The following is a 14,039-nucleotide window of genomic DNA, read 5'->3' as shown; positions in this document are numbered from 1 at the left end:
GTTGTCACCACTAAAGCACCTTACCTGTCACTTGAACCTGAGATTGTAGGGTATGAAAAGTGACTGAGTACATATGTCTTAGGTTGATTCATCCAGAAGCTGACCTTGAGAAAGGACTTGAGGATAAGTAATCTATTTGGAATGTGTTACCAGGATGTGTTGGTAGAAGAGTGTTGAGTGAGACAGTGTGTGGTAATGAACAGGCTGCTCCTGCGAGCAGCTGGACTCAGTCCCAATGTGTAGGACACGAGCTCCTGCGTTGTCTTACCTGAGGGCCAAGCAGGCTGCTCCAGCCAGGGGACGCTCTCAGGCCAGCAGCAGGTGCTCGCGTGCGGACACCACCTGTATGTCTGGAGTGGAAAGTGCCAAGAGGAAGTATGGATGGGTATGGCCACAGCGAACTGTGAGCTAGACTCAGTCACCTGCATTGTCTGTATAAAATTCAAGGTCAGTAGTTTCAAACATGGCTTCTTGCTAAAATTACCTGGGAGACTGAAAAAAAAAAATCAGATTTCCAGGACCCATATTTGGGAAATTTTAATTAAGTATGTCTAGGGCAAGGTTGATAATTGACATTCTTCAAAGGCTTTCCAGGTAATTTTAATGATCAGTTTGTTTACGAAACACAGCACTTAAAAGCCCATTTAATGTAGGTATAATCTGCTCCATTGTGAAGGTAGGGAAACTGAAAGTTGATGTGTTGTTATGTGTTTCATACACTATCCCTCAGAGGTTGTGGTGGAAGCAGAATTCCAACCCCTCGTGTCCCGCTGCCTCTTCAAGGACCTGTTCCTCTCTCCAATGTCACATCTCTTTACCCTCAGGGAAAGCTGGGACACATTACATGGTAATACATATAATTCTGCACCTGCTCCCACCAAGGCATCTGTATTACCTGCCCATAGAATGAAACATCTGAATGGTTTTTCAAATAAGTTCCTTTCTTATCATTTCCTTTCTTCACAATCCCATGCGTGGATTATGGCAATGTCTCTAACTCATTTCCCTGCTCTCAGTGATCGCTTGTCCTAGTGCCATGGCTGCCGACACAGCCTTCACCGCGCCGATCTCTTCCCTAGGACCCCGCAGGGGGCCCTCATTCCTTGTCTATAACGTGGAGTCGAGCACTCGATGGTGTCTCCAAAGCCCTTGGCAGTCCAGTTCCCATCCTCGTCTCCGGGCTTCCTCTTGCATCTCGTGGAAGATGTATCAGTCAACATGCAGGCGGGAAAAGGGAAACCTCTCTAGGTATTTGAGCAGAGAAAATTTAAAATAGGGAACTGATCAGACAGGTGTTGGAGGGCCGAAAGAAACAAAAATAGAACATTGAGGTATTACAGAGCTTATAACTACAGGAAGCAGCTACAGTCCTAAAGTTGGGGGGGGGGGGTTCAAAGAAAAGATGTTGGGATTATTAGAATCTAGAAGCCCAGAGAAGGAGCTCTGTGGAGATGAGGTTTCGAAGGAGGGAGAGATACCCTGCAGTTACTGGTACCTCAGAGCAGGGGCCCTCAGAGAAGTACCCAGACCTCCAGGGAGGGAGGGTTACTCAGCTTCTGCTGTACTTCATGAGTTTGGAGAAAGGTCCTCGTGCTCCTGGGCCTACATCTCTGATAAGAGAGGGCGGGGGGCTTGTACTTCCAAAGGGGCACAAGAAGGCTGGGCGTCAAAGGATCCCGGAGAATGGAAGCGATTGCTCCTGCCAGGGTAAAAGGCCATTAAGGAGGCAACGCTGGCAGGAAGAGCAGGCCTACAGGACGGGGCACATCCTGTACTCTCTGCCCTCCAGTCTCACTCTAGTGCGATCTGTGTGGGGGACCGAGGACAGAGCCAGCTGACAACATAGATCGGTAAGCTGCAGATACCCAGGCCCAGAACCACGTTGCTTCTGAGCTGAGGGACAACAGCTTAGTAACTGGCACACCACCGAAGTGGTGGAGCCACCAAATATGCTTGGCTCGTAAACACCTGCTGTAACCAAGGCTATCCTGGCTTGTTAGGATTTTCTTTCTGACCACAGGTTGTTTTTCTGTAACCGCCCATAGCAACACTCGAATATTCCCTCCTTGTGAAGCCTTCCAGGTCTCCCCCTATTTTGAACCCACAAACCAGAAAAAGCCCTTCCCTTTTCTGTTTCCCTTTAGCATTCAGGCTTCTACAAAGCAATGATTACACTGTATTCCTGGCTCCAAATCTGTATCTTTTGCTTGAAGGTGGACTCTTCAAGAGGAGATTGTTGCTTCATTACTCTTCATGTCTCCAAGGGTTTAACAAGTGTGTGTCGCCTTGCGAAAGGCCAGATGTATTTATGAAGAAATGAGTAAGGTGGGCAGGGGCAGATTCCCTCTTTCAGAACCCAAGGCCCAAACGAGTGGACACTTCTAGGGCAGGTGGTGGGCCTGGTCCATTCTCCCTACCAACAATTTTAGCTGTTGCAAGACATGGAAACAAAATAAAGCAAACTTTGCCTTTAAAATTGCTTTAGCAAACGTTTCTAGCTCCCATGTCCCTTTGACCTAAAGAAAATTGAGAATTTTACAGATATGTGGTTGCATGCAGCACAACTCGATTCTCTGTTCCCCTCTTTTTACCTCTTTCCTCTTATTTTTGCAGGACCTTGATTGTTTCTTCTAGCAATTAATTCCTACTGAGGTGTTAAGTACTATTGACTTGAGGTTCTGGATTGTTTTCATTTTAGTGGGAATTCCCAAAGACGGATAGTCCTTCTAGAACCTGGAGTCTATATCGCTAATGGTAGACTGTTAGATATTTACAACAGGCCACTAGTGCAGGTATTTTTGGAAGTCTTCATACTCATACTTGTGTTCCTAAGAAGCTCATTTAAATTCTCACCCAGTGTGTGCTTATCCAGCATTAGTATATTCTAAGCGTTCTATTAAGCACTTTTTCATTCGTTGCATCATGTACTTTAATCTTTGCAGCAACTCTGAGGTAGAAATTATTATCTCATATTTATACCCGAGGAAACTGGAAATCAGAAAGATCAATAACTTACCTCTGATCACACAGCAAGTAAGTGACAGGGCTAGAATTTGGGATGCATGTTCAATGCTTCTTTTCCAACAATTCCACTTACATGTGGGCTCAGACCCAACGTGGACCCTCATGCATGAGGAAAGCCCTGGGGAGGAGTCCCTTTTTTTTCCAGAGAGCAACAAGATTTGGGTACATATTTCTCTAAAACATCCACCCCAGGTGATGATGCCTGAGTTTCCTGCTCCCAAGGAGAAATGAACTCGAGGGGTGTGATCCAGGAGCAAGATCCCTGGCTGGGAAATCAGGGACTTTTCTACTGGGGCATTTGATTTTCCTGACCTGCTGTCTCAGGGGTGGAATTAGAGGGTTCGGTGGCATGATCTCCAAGGCCCTCTTCAGCTCTAAGGTAGAATGAATACCCCTTATTTTGAAATATGGGGCTTTCACCTTTAGGGTCACAACCTCTGTTGACTGTAAGGACCCTCAGGAAATGATGAAGCCTCGAAAGGCTGGGGAACCTTGATTCTCTGGTTAAAAATCAGCTATTTGGGGAGAGGGCCCTCAATTGCCAGTTTGTGATCTGGGAGGGAGATGAATTAGCAGGCCTCAGGCCCCAGCATGGACAAGTTTCCCCAGCGTAAACTTGAGTGGTCTAGGCTGACCACTCACAAGTCCATGCTGATTAACCCAGTCTTTGCTCGCTCAGTATTTGAACAGGCCTGGAGTTGCCTTGGTTAAATGCTAAATAATTCATGACACTCCTCCTGCGATTGTTGCCTTGAACAGCTCTTGACTCTGCCCTTTGCTGCCGCTCCCCGGAGCTCCTGTGAATTATCGTTTGGGGAGGGCATGTGAGAATGCCAGTCCCAGGGGGATGGAGACAAGCACAGTCATGGTTTCTATGGCACCCCTGAGACCCCAAAGTGCTGAGTCTCCCACATCTCTTATCGTAACATTTAGAGCTGCCTTGTAGTTCACCCGAGGACATGTTCCAGGGAAATCATAGAATATTTATTAGCATTATTACATTTTCTCCAGCACCTTTCATCCCAGAGGATCCCAAAATGCTTTGCTAACAAAATATCTGGGGAGATTTTAGCTGTTTCTAAAATCAAGCCGTTGTTCTATATGTTTTCTCTCATCCCCACTCTTATTTGCCTTCCCTCTATCCATTTCTACGTGAACTTTTAACACTCTTCATTGCTTAACAAATAGAACTCAAATGCCTTGACCTGGTTGTATTAATTTTATATGGTTGCCATAGCAAATTGCTACAAATGTGTTGCTTATAACAATACACATTTATTCTCTTAAAGTTTTGGAGGTCAGAATTTCAAAATTTCTCTCACTGGGTGTTGGCAGGGCTATGCTCCCTCTGCAGCCTCCAGAAGACAATCTCTTGCCTTTCCCACTCCTGGGCCTGTGCTCCTTGCATTCTTTGGCTCATGGCCCCTTCCAGCATTTTCAAGGCCAGCGGGGTAGCATCTTTAATTCTCTGTTCCATCTTCACATTGCTTTCTCCTCTACTCTCAAATCTCCCCTGACTTCTCATAAGGACACTTGTAACAACAATTAGTGTCTATTGGATAATCCAAGAGAATCTCATCACATCTGCAAAATCACGCTTGCCATATAAAGTAACATTTAAGTTCCAGGAATCGAGTTTGGATACCTTTGGGAGCCATGATTAGCTTACCTGCTTTTGGCAATGAAAGCTCTTTCCACATGACCAAAGTCAACATCTAATTTCCCACCGTTCTCTGCCACAGACCATATGCCTTAGCCAAACTGGAGTGCTCAGTTCTGTTCAAAAAGTCTTGCATCTGTCTACTTCTGTGTCTACACTTATGATGTTCTCTTTGTTTGGACCAGAAATGCTTCCTTTCCCCCTTGGTAACCTGCCTTCCGCATTCACTTCAGGTAGAGCAAGTCCCTCTGAAATGCATGCCATTCCTGCAGCCTCGCTTCCTTGTGCTCGTGTACAGTGCTCACTGCCTTCCCCACTGAGCCGCATGCACGCTTCCCACACAAGACTCTGTCCCTCACAGGACCCACTGCCTGCCTTCCACATGGGGAGCCTTTGGTAAATGCCACATACATTATTTCATGGGGATAATAGGACAGGGAGGCTTTGGGGTTGATTCTTCAAGCTATGATTTTGTCATTCAACAAATATATATCTTGTTTATTTAAAAAAATAAAAATACTTATTAAGTTTTCCTCTGATTTCAGCCCAGTTCACGGTGATAGACATGATGCATTAGTCATGAAGGAACTTAAGACCTAGAGGGAACTTAGGGCACCAAACAAGCAAGTATTACTCTGGCTAAGTATAAGAGAAGAGCACCCAGCAGGGGCCTATCTGGCTTCATGATGAGAAGCAATGGAAATTAATTCAGCAATTAGACATTCTACTAAAAAGACAATCATAGTATTACTATTCATCACGAAGATCCACCTTCCACTGGCATAGTTCTTGTAGTGAGGTGTGACCCTAATGTAATAGAGTGATTTTCTTTAAGCAAACGTAAGAGGGAACGTCAGCATTGGACAGAACCTTAAAGGTCATATTGTTCGACTCTCCTTCTGATGCTGCTGTTCCCTCTGGAATATGCCTGATATGTGTTTGCCCGGATTCTACTTCAACATCTTCAAAGTGTGTTGTTTTCCAAATAGTCACCTTGGATTGCATATGTGCAATAGAGAATATAAAAGAAAGTTGGTGCCATATACTTATATCTATCTATCTACATGTATCTATCATCTATCTGTCACCTATCTATCATCTATCTATCATCATCTATCATCTATCAATCATCTGCATATATAAAATGTGTGTATATATGTGTGCATATATGTTTGAATATGTAGGTATACACACAATTTGCTGCAATTCTCCAATTTTGAAAGAGAACTTCCAAAAATATTTTGGAAAACAGCATTATTGTTAGAACACATTAGGATATATCCATACTCTCTCAAAGTGACTAATTTGACCAGGAACACATAAATGTGTAGAAAAGTCTGGAGGATTTTAAAATTATTATTATTTTTTGGTAATTATTTCAAAGTAATTTCACAGGGGTAACATCTACACAACAACTTTTCTTCTTCTCTAAAGAGGAGATTGATGTTCAAAATGGAAGGACTCTGAGCTTGGAGTCACTCCCACAGACATGAGTTCAAATTACGTTTCTTCTACTTAAAAGCCGTATGGCCTTAATCAAAATATTTAACAGCTCTGAGTCACAGTTTGACTTGTAAAATGAGGTAGTAACACTTTCTTTGCAGGACAGTTATAAAAGGAAATATGCTTACCACATAGTGGAAACTCAAGGTATTTTTTACTCTTTTATGAATAATCCAAGACTTTTTTAAATGACTGGTTTTATATCCTATTTTATGGTAAACAAAATAAGGAATAAGAATGTAAGATGATTTTTCTAGGGTTCCATAATTTTCTAAATACAAAGGCCAGGCTAATTGATTAATTCTTCCTGGTATACTATTCTTTTTTCTGTCCTAAAAGATATTCATTGCTTTCCCTTGAAAAAAATACAATGCACACACACCCCCAACACTGTCTGACTTTCCAGTTATATATATTGGCAGACTCAAAGGCCTAAGACTGGGACCTTCTTCATTGAAATCAGAATCTGTATCAGATGACTTCTGGGAGGAGCGTATTTTAACACAAGGGTACATCTTATGACTTTGGAAAGCTCTGGTGGGACATGAAAGCTCACCTGAGATTTCTTGTCATTAGTTGGACATCGCTCCCTGCCATTGTTTTACTGCCAGGCTGTGCCCCATTCCTCCAACTGCATGTAGTACACTGGGCTCACCTGAAACTTTTGAAAGGGTTGGTATATCACAAGTCAGGGAACCAGAGTCACTGTGAGTGTTGTGAGATAAAGGATTTATTTTATAGTCAGATCTTATACAATCAGGAAGAAACTGGAAAAGGGAAGGTCCAGAAACACAGCTGGAGGGACAGAAAATGATCCAGCAACCAACCGGGTAATCTGAGAGTACATGCAGACTCTGAAGTGGAAATATGAAGGCCACTCTAGCGGTGGGCTGTGGGAAAAGCTGTCTCTCTGCAGCTGTCACCTCTGTGGGTCTTGAGACGAGTGTCTGGTGGTGAGCCCCAGTCTGTTATTGCTCAACGGGGTCAAACAGCCCTTGTTTGACAAAAAGGGCTGGAGGGGAAACAGATGAGAATGAGAACGAGAGGAACACAAGAATGAAGAAGGGAGCCCATCGGGCAATTCTGCACGTGTCCATCCCTACATTGCATAAGGCAACCTTCAGAGAATATTAACTACCATTTCACTTCCTCCTTCCATAACCTTGTGCAAATTCTTCTTTTGACCAATTCTAACTTGGAACTATATAGAGAAGATATTTTGGGATAAGTTGGTTTAGTTTAACCAAGTTGACACAGAATAATCGATCAGAGCTATTTACTAATGGAGACAAAAAGAAGAGGAGGTTTGTGGCATGTATGCCTGTCTTCTCTAAACTCTGCTCACCTGAAAGTCCCCTTACCTTTTTGTGATATAGTCTACCAATAGGATATTGCAGTTATTTATTACATCTTTTATTACATTCAGTTACAGACCCAGATCTCAAATGCACTATTCAACATGTTCTGAAAAATATATACACATGCTCCTCAATTATGATGCAGTTACATCTTGATAAACCCATCATAAATTGAAAATATCGTAAGTTGAAAATTCATTTAATACATTTATCCTATCAAACATCTTAGCTTAGTTTAGGGTGCCCTAAACATGCTAAGAACACTTTCATCAGCCTATAGTTGGGCAATTATCTTGAGTTTCATTTCAAGGTTACTTGCCTTTCTCTTCTTTTCACCAGAAGCAGAAGACACAGATGGGCATTTTATACACATGGGATGTGAACACACAAAACACAATATCCAAAAACACACTGTCAACACAGTACACTGTAGAGCAGAAGTTTTCAACCAGAGTGCCCCAAGAAATTTTAAAACATGCAGTGCCTGACTATTTAGTTAGGGGCACTGACCTCTTTTTCATTAGATCGTAAAATTAAAAAAATGACAACAGCTAACACAACAATAGCCATCCTGTGTGAATGCCCTGTCTTGCACCACAAATATATAGATCATATAATAGTGCTGCATCTTATTGGTCATGTCACATAATAAGGTTGCATCTGATTGGTTAATTCTTGGTATCAGAAATCTTTATATATAAGTATAGGTACCTGATTTTTAAAATAGTCACTTTGGAGCAAAAAGGTTAGGTAATTGCTATTGGTGTTCTTTTTGTAAATCAATCAAAATTATACCTTTTCTGTCAGATTGGCAAAAAATATTTTTTATGTGTGTGTTGCAGAATTTTAGTAATTAGTTTATGTGTGCCATGAGATGAAAAAGGTTGAAAATCACTGCTGTAGAGTATCAGTTGTTTACCCTTATGATTATGTGGCTGACTGGGAGCATCATGACAGAGTATCATATGGCACTTTGTTAGTCCAGGAAAAGATCAACATTTGAATGTGCATTGCTTTTGCACCATCATGAAGTCGAGAAATCACAAGTTGAAACACTGTAAGTCAGGGACCTTCTGTACACCTGTGTAATCAACACCTCAGTGAAACCTTGTAAGCCTGAAAATCAGGTACTGTGAGCTTTCCAAATTTGTTCTTCTTTCTAAGACTATCTAGGCTGTTTTAGGCTTTATGTGTTTTCATAAATTTTAGAATTAACTTGTTCATTTCTGTAAAATGTCTGGTTGGAATTTTTACTGATAATTGCATTGACTCTATAGAAAATTTGGGGAGAATTAAAACTTTAACAATATTGAGTTTTCTAATCCATGAACATTGTATATCTCTATTTATTTATACATATTTTTAACCTCTCAAAAATATTTTGTAGTTTCAATGTGGTCTCTGACATGTACTTTGCTAATTTTATTCTTAAATATTGTGTCTCATGATGTTATTGTAAATGGTATTTTAAAATGTCATTATCAAAAGTTTGCATACTAATATTTGTATGCTGACTTTGGATCCTATGACCTTACTTTATTCAGTTCTAACTTTTAATAGTTTTTTTAAAGTGGATTTGTTAGGATTTTCTACATAAATTGTCATAATACCTATGAATAAACAGAATTTTTTCCTTTTTAATCTTTATGATTTTTATTTACTTTATATGCCTTATAAAGTAAGGCTAGAACCTTTAGTATAATCTGGAATAAAAGAAGTTAAAATAAACATTTTCTTCTTCAGTTTGGATAATAAATAAGTATCTGTCTAAGTCCACTGACCCTTTGTTCTGAAATCTTTAATCTGCTTTTAAGTCCATTCAGTACATTTTATTTCACATATTGTCATTTTAATGTTAACTTTTTTATCTAGCCCTTTTGATCTCTTCTTACATTTTCATCTATTTGCTTGGTTATATTTATATTATCTTTTAACATATGTATAATAGCTGTTTTAAAGTTCTTGTTTACCAATTCTAACATCTGGGTCATCTTAAGATCTATTTTCTATTGACTATGTTTATTTATTATTTTTTATTATTATTATTATTATTATTATTATTATTATTATTACAGGTCACATTTTTCCTGCATCTTTGCATATTTAGTAATTTATTATTGTATGCTGGACCCTGTGGATGATACATCATAAGGATTATCATAAGGATTTCTTTTTAAAAGAAAGTTGTATTTTGTTCTGGTAAGCAGTTATATTATTGGTGGAGTTTTTTTTTTGAACCTGTTAGAATTGTTTTTATTTTTTCTTAGGGTGATTCCAGTTCAGTTTTGTCTTTAGTCTTAGGATGTGGTTCTCACTTTAGTGTATAGTCCTTGCTCTTAAGGAATGACCTTTCTGCGGTCTGAACTAGATGCGTAAGTTTCTCAGTGAGATTACCCTATCTCCTAGAATTGTGTGTAGGCCACTGGTATATCCATTCAACTCTAAGTCTCAGGGCACCCATTGTCTACTAGGCCTTGTGGACTCTCACCACTTTTGAGGTCACCTTTCTGTGCAGCTTTCTCCTCTCTTTTATCCTGTCCTGAAATTCCAGAATCTCCAGTAGTCTTAAACACTGATATCTATTTTCAGATCTCAGAGAGGCTAATGTGCTCTGTTTGAGCTCTACTTCCTTGTGCCATTTTCTAAACAGTGTTTCTGCTCTGAAAGCATGTGCAGATGTAAAGCTCATCTTTTTGTGTTCCTTTCCTCTAGGATTATTGTTCTGTGCTTCCTGTTGTCCATGTCTATAAGTGTTTCCCTATATGTTTTGCTCAGTTTCATAGTTGTGTACAGTGTGAAGCTAAAACTGAAAGTCTCACCATTGCTTTTTAAACTTCAGGTTCTTTGGGATACTTACATAGTTTCCCCCCCTTTTCTTTCTTTCTCTCCTCTTTTTTCCCCTCTCTGTTCCTTTCTCTCTCTTCTGTCCCTCCCTCCCACCCTCTGTCCTCCCCTTTCATCAGCAAATCCCAGAATTAGTAACTTTTTCCGCTGCTTGAAATTCACCAGCATAATACCTCCTCTGAATATTGATAACATGCATGATCTTCCTGGACCCCTCTACAAGTGAGGGACAGTGACTGTTTTCAATGGCAACTTCTAGGTCAGCAGAGAGTATATGATGGAGTTGCATAGTAAGTTTCTTTGAACTCATTTATTTGGGGGACTAAGGTCTCTATGTTGCTCAACAGACTATGTCCCAAGAGACAGATACATGTGGACTAATGAAATAATGAATGTTGGAAGAGAACTTTCCACCTACTACATACATGAATACTTTAATATTTAAAAAAGAATTTTTAAATCTCAGTTATTCCTAAAGACAGAGTTCAGAGTTGTTATTTTGATTTTCAGCAACTACAGAGGATCTGCTTCAATAATTAGGATAGGAATAATTCCATTCTCTTTGGAGGAGCAGTCTATCAGGTGGCCAGTGGACCGCATAATTCCCACAGATCCTGTATTTTTTTACCCATTCTCTGCTGGAATTGCACCATTTGTATTTCAACTACCTTCAAGTTGTTCTAAAGTTTTGGGTCACTAGCCTGTTACAGGTGCTGAATCTCTTGCTTAACATGGGTCACAATGGGCTAATGAAGCAAGTGAAATAATATTTGCTCACTAAAGAAGAAAATTTTACACTCAGAAGTCTGGGGTGTTACAGAGCCAGTTATGAAACAGATCATACTTCCAACTCATCTACCCCATGTGAAGAAGAAATATGGAGCACTTCATCTTTCTCTGTATCACATTTCATCTTGTATGGTTTTAATGTAATATAGCTTATTTATTTGTTTAATTTTATTGTCTATTTTCCCCATTATACTGTAAGGTCCATTAGGACAGAATCTTTGTAGGTTTTATCTTTTACTCTCCTTTCAGAGTCTAAACAGCAAATAGGATGTTCTTAGTGAGCATTTTTTTGTTTTTGTTTTTTGAGTGGGTATCTATCAATGGGTATCTCTCTATCAATGGGTATCTAACCTAGCTCCTGCTAGGTTACAAATCCTTGAGGCTATGTAGAGTGTTAATCACCTCTAACATTTGTTGTCTGTGGAAGGCCCTCAATTAATGGTGATCCAGTGATTTGATGAATGAATGAAACCTCTGAACATTTCAGTTAATGTCAATAAATATTAAATTGAAAGCTTGTTGGAATACTCAGAATTGAGAAAAAGGGGCAAGATCCAGAGCTTGGGTGGGAAGGAGGCATGTTTGATTTTTTGGTGAAGTTTTCCTCTTCGTTAGGGCCAGCGGCTACACAATCTCTTTTAGTGCTTTCTGTAGAAACACTGGTTCCAGACAGAGCTGTTGAATGGCAGAGGTCAGGAACTGGAGGCTGGGATTCCACAGGCTTTTCTTGGCTCTGTTACGTCGCCTGTGCACAGAGTGACCTTGGAGGATCACAGCCTCTTTGAGCTGCTCTGTCCCTGTGGAGATAAGAGAGCAGGAAAGAAGAGCTTTCTTTCCTTCCCACATGAGTGTTTGTTTTTAGCCTCATGAATTTGCCAGAGTGCTTAGATTCCAAGGTGACATATGGAAATGGAGTGCGTTCCTAAAGGGGTGTGGAGCACGGGTCTGGAATAATCGAGTGAGAAGTTTGCTGATCTTCTTATGAACTCAGTAGATGGGCAGCTCAGCGCTGATTCAAAGAGGATCTTGGCTAAACTAGGGGAATGGGGCAGTTCTAATGAGCAGTGATCTGAGTCACCCCGTAGGGGTCTTAGGTAGGGCACGAACGGCAGAAGCTGATGCCAGAAAGAATTAGAATCGAAGGTGCCACCTGTCTTCCTCTGACACACTTGGCCTGCTGTGACGATTGCAGCTCCAAAACCGAGAAGCTGCCTCCAAAGGTATCCCATATCCTAAGGCCCCTCAAATCACAACTTACCACCCCAGCTCAGGCCTTCCGCAGCTCCGTTTTTGTTACAGTAGTAAATAATACTGCTGTGGGCAGCCAGAGATATATAGCCTTTTACCGTTTGTTTTCTCGGCTGCTTTGTTACTCCAGGGCAGGGCAGGGTCGGTGGGAAGAGATAATAAAGAGGATGGGGAAAGGCTTAGGGAAGGGACTCTGGAGAGAGTAAAACCTGTCTTTATCTTGCTAATATCTTCATTTACAGTCAGCTCAAGAACCAGCGGTACCAGAGGTACCGAGAGCAATCTGGAGTTGCCATAACAACTAATACACTATAATTAGTCGAAGAAGAGGGGATAGAGTCAAGAGCACCAAAAAACAAAACAAACCCAAAACAAAAAAGACAAAGGCCAACAAACAAGAAAAAAAGAAAGAACGCGGGAGAGAGACAATGAAGAAAGGAAGGGGTGACTTTTCAACGTACATGGATATGATATAAAGGTGTGTTTTGTAACGTACCAGTGGGGGATCGTATTGGGTAATAAAATATTGAGGGGGAGGGGAGGGAAATGGCAACAGTTAGTGTAAGAGTATATGTTTTAAAAACTGCAATTCTAAAAGTGAGAGAGTTGATTCGCGATAACAAACTAGAGGAATATCACACACACACACACTAGAGGAATATCACACACACACACACACTAGAGGAATATCACACACACACACACACACTAGAGGAATATCACACACACACACACAAACTAGAGGAATATCACACACACACACACAAACTAGAGGAATATCACACACACACACAAACTAGAGGAATATCACACACACACACACACTAGAGGAATATCACACACACACACACAAACTAGAGGAATATCACACACACACAAACTAGAGGAATATCACACACACACACAAACTAGAGGAATATCACACACATACACACAAACTAGAGGAATATCACACACACACACACACACTAGAGGAATATCACACACACACACACAAACTAGAGGAATATCACACACACACAAACTAGAGGAATATCACACACACACACAAACTAGAGGAATATCACACACATACACACAAACTAGAGGAATATCACACACACACACTAGAGGAATATCACACACACACACACACTAGAGGAATATCACACACACACACACGAACTAGAGGAATATCACACACACACACACACTAGAGGAATATCACACACACACACACACACGAACTAGAGGAATATCACACACACACACACGCACACTAGAGGAATATCACACACACACACACACACGCACACTAGAGGAATATCACACACACGCACACACACACACACGCACACTAGAGGAATATCACACACACACACACACGAACTAAAGGAATATCACACACACGCGCACACACACACACACACTAGAGGAATATCACACACACACACGCACACGCACACGCACACCCTCCGGGAGAGAAGCAGCTCTGAGCATCGCTCCAAGGCCAGCGGTTGGTGGGACTCACGGCGCGCCTTTGAGGGGCCTCCCCTGTTTGGATGGCGCATGTCCACAGGGTAGCCCTCTCTCCTCACGGGTGAGGGCCCTTTCCTGCCCCCTGCACCTCACAG

The sequence above is a fragment of the Miniopterus schreibersii genome (genome assembly GCF_964146895.1).
Source record: "Miniopterus schreibersii genome assembly, chromosome: 20".
Lineage (NCBI taxonomy): Eukaryota > Metazoa > Chordata > Mammalia > Chiroptera > Miniopteridae > Miniopterus > Miniopterus schreibersii.
Note: the sequence above shows the minus strand (reverse complement) of the source record.